The 3,960-nt window shown below is 33.5% G+C and overlaps 1 long non-coding RNA gene across 2 annotated transcripts; it reads right to left on the bottom strand.

Annotated features, from left to right (window-relative positions):
* Positions 1-278: 278 nt before the first annotated feature.
* Positions 279-3,608, bottom strand: LOC125213059. Of its 2 annotated transcripts, XR_007174848.1 has the most exons (5): positions 2,858-3,608; positions 2,722-2,788; positions 2,486-2,571; positions 2,260-2,376; positions 279-1,837 (listed from the first exon to the last, which is right to left on the bottom strand). It is a non-coding gene; the product is annotated as an uncharacterized LOC125213059 (long non-coding RNA). The 2 variants fall into 2 exon arrangements; XR_007174847.1 differs by having other exon boundaries at positions 279-2,376.
* Positions 3,609-3,960: the final 352 nt, after the last annotated feature.

Consider the following 3,960-nt stretch of genomic DNA (forward strand, 5'->3'; position numbering starts at 1 on the left):
AAATCCATACACATATTTTATTTTTATCAAACCTTTATAATCATATGTACATTTTATCCATTTGCTATAATATTCCGCTTGGGTACCGAATATATGCCCTAGGATCATCAAAATTTTGGCAATTGTTTAGTACTCATCCCTACCGCTTAGTTGATGTGTTTGTTAGGCACATAGATTAAATTAAAGAAAGAATGTTTTTTAGGTACATAATAACATAGATAATCAAAGAGAGAGTAAAGTAACAAGGAAAATAAAATAAAAGAGATTAAATGTATGTGTGTGTGTGTGTGTTTTGCTTTTAAAAAAATAACTCAAGCATAATACAATAGAGAGAATACGACATAATATCACACGAGCATTGCTAGTTGTGATTATTGGATTGGACTGATAATCCATAGTATGCATAATATTCGAATAAGCATCCATAAATTGACTAATAGTGAACAAATAATGTTTAAAGTAGTAACATAATTTTTAATGTTTGTCCAACTCCAACCCCACATCAAGAAAAGAAAGCTAACAGTGTTAAATGATATATGGAGTAGGATAAATTAGGATTTCAAATCAACATCTATAGATCCGGGCTTCTCTGGATTAACAACCAAACATTAAACTATGTGGTGAACAACAACCCTTCAAAAGGGTGGGGTATATATAACGAGACTTATCTGAATTAACAGAGATCTCCCTACGCTTCGCTAATGCTAAATTAATAATGACAGACACAACCAAGCTTCTCTTAAATGCAACATGGAAATCAAAACTCAAAAGGGGTTAATTTGCATGTAAAATAATAAAATTTGACCAAATTCTGGTTTGTCATGCGCCTTTCAAAATTTGAATGTTACGTTGCTGCACACGTGCAAAATTTGATGATGTCGATAGATAGCAACGATGCATGCGACTAAACGACGTCAAATGAGACAATTGAGAATTTTTGAAACTTCATGATTTATCATTCGAATTTTGAAAGGTGCATTACAAGCAAAATATTTGGCCAAAATTTGTAACTTATAGAGAACTGACCCAAATCAAAATAACGAGACTACTGATCAAATAAGCAATAGCTTCTAATTTTTGCTGTGTTTAGTGTTATTGAGCATACAAATACACAAATTCATAAGAATCAGTGTATGATTTACTTTCTGATTATCCTAAATTTCTAAATCAGATGAAACAAAGTTTTAGTTAAGAGTGATGGGATCAAGGGAACACAATATACTATTTGTCTTGGCCATTTAACTCTCAAAGACAGTGGCTAGAGAATTGGTTGAGTCGAATGATATTATAAGAATAAAAAAAGACTAAAAGAGCTGTTATTGGTAGCTCAAGCTATAACAAGACAAGCTCTCTCAAAGTTAGATTCTTATGTTAAACTTTGTCCAATGGTCCAAGAAAGTGGTTAGAAGTTTTACAGACTTTGAGAAAAGATAGGCATATATAAATCACTGCATGATTAGTGTGAGGAAAGGAAGAATCAAATAATGGTGATGGATGGTTGGTAGAAGGGGGCACTCTACCAACCATATAGACATCAATGAATAACCAATTCATTCAATCGGTGACTAGTCAAATTTGAGATTATTTGTGTGTGCATTTAAGACTAAAATTTTCAGATGATAATCCTTCTCAAGCAATGTGAAACGGCCCTATTTTCTACACAAGTATGGAAATATGTTCTCATTCAATTAATTCGGTAGTCTCAGCAAATGTCAGACTGTACTTAAACTAAAATTTATGTCTCACTTTAAATGAAACAAAAATAGAGGCTTTGAAGAGATTCCATAAGATTTTGTGTGCCTAAGATGATTCAGGAGTTGAACAAATTGTGGCTAGCCTGCATTTATGAGGAGATTTTCCAATTATTTAATAAATCCAAAATCTAGTGGTGAATGGTCAAGTAATTATTAACCTCAGTAATCAGTATAATCTATATTGTTCAAGCATTATTAACTATCTAACTTAACCTATCGAAGGCCATTATACAATTTTGAGTAGTTTCAAGCTTTATAGATTGAAAAACTAGAGAAAAAATGATTGAAGTAGAAGAATGTGAAAAATGACAAAATTGTGTTGGGGTTGGACTAATGTTCGTCTGTAATAAATTGAGTTATCCAATGTACTAACTTATTGTTGGTTTCAGATTAGCAGCTAGATAGTAGTGATGGTGCATGTGCTGTAATGATGTAAGTGAAGGGTGGAAGACACCATTCAAAATAAATAGATGTCTCATTGCAGCTGAAGTAAGTGAGCACATACCACTACTGATGCAGCCAGAGCCTCAGGGTTGCTGTAAAGGACTGATGTTTCTTCATTTTCATAAACCGGATCCATAACAACCATACAAGCTTCAAATCTGTCCTGACTCCTGAGTAACTGAGTTAACCAAAAAAACAAAATTCCTTATTAGGATTTACACATCAGTTTCGAAACCAGTTTCAAACAGCAGAGACAGAAAGAACTCCATGTTGGTCACGAAGCTTACTTGAATTGAAAGAAGTCTTCAACTGAAGTAAATGTAATTTTTGACATGCCAATCTCAAATTGCAGAACCTTGAAGAAATTTTATCACTGTGGAGCACAAATAGAATCACTAAGGACTAGCACATCATACAATTACCTGCATCAACACCATCTCCAGAAGATTTCTTGGCAACTAGTATCATGCTTAATAGAAAATGGAGCAGAATCTTGTATACATTACTGAAACAGCGATCTTACAGCTTTCAAAACATCAACGATCGTGTAATATTGCTTCCTGATAAAGTTGTCTCCCAAGGATTCGAAGCTATAACAGACAGAAGAGGTGAATAATGTATCTGAAAAGAATCAAGTTAAAAGACACAGGAATAACTACCTGCATTACTTGATATCTATAATGAAACAAGAGCAAATAGCTGCAAGGTACATTCTCCACTCGGATGTAGAAGACAGTTTTTCGTCACCTTACTTAACAAAACTGCATAACTACTGGACGAAAGGACAACTTCCAAGAGATGCCTTCACATTTCTCATCAATGTTCAAACAAAAATTATGGAAAACAAACATACTTTCTTGTAAATCTAAGATAAAAGCAATTTTCGTGAGGCATACATCTTACACATCAACATTTCAGTGATTCAAATTTGAGGTTCTTCTGGTATCATAGAAACACTGTTGATAATTCGACAAATGCTAATCATTCACAGCCACAGGGTAAGTAAACAATATTTTTAATAGTAAAAAAAAAAAGAATCATACACAACAATAGATCAGAAATGCAGGAAACCTTTACACAAAACAAACATCAGAAATGCATTATTTAATCACATAACACACTCAATCGGGGAAAAAAGTAGTAACAAAAAGAAAATTAGAATTTCCTGCAGATTAGCTACAGATTTCGTAATGAAATAATAAAAAATCGAATAGATGCAAATGAGTAACTATGATAAAAGCGACCGGCGAAGAGCGACATCGCCGATTACTTAGCTATTGGCGAACGTCCAGCAAATTTTTCCAAACATATAACACTGAATCACTGGAGAAAATCAAACGGAAGCCTAAAATCCATGCTGAATGCTACAATTTTTAAGAAGAAAAAAAAAAAAAAAAAAAAAAAAAAAAAAAAAAAAAAAAAAAAAAAAAAAGTAAAATGCACAGGAAAGCTAGCAGACCGAATGAGGAACTCGATCACTCGATATCGCAGGCACAGGCAACGAGTTTTCTTCATGGCGCCGCTGTCAGAGAATGTGGCTTTTTGTTGGAGGGAAAAATAAAATAACCAAGTTAGAAAATTATTCTATAAAGAATTTTTTTTAATATATCTCAACTTTGAATAAACAGTGTGATTAATAAGAGATGATAATTAACTGGATTAAAATGAATTGACTTTGTATGTTAGGATATCCGCAACGCGGCGTCTCAGGCTCATTCTGCCGCCCCCAGTTTTGGGCCTTTTGGCTGGCCAGCACGCAACT

The sequence above is a fragment of the Salvia hispanica genome, chromosome 3 (genome assembly GCF_023119035.1).
Source record: "Salvia hispanica cultivar TCC Black 2014 chromosome 3, UniMelb_Shisp_WGS_1.0, whole genome shotgun sequence".
NCBI lineage: Eukaryota > Viridiplantae > Streptophyta > Magnoliopsida > Lamiales > Lamiaceae > Salvia > Salvia hispanica.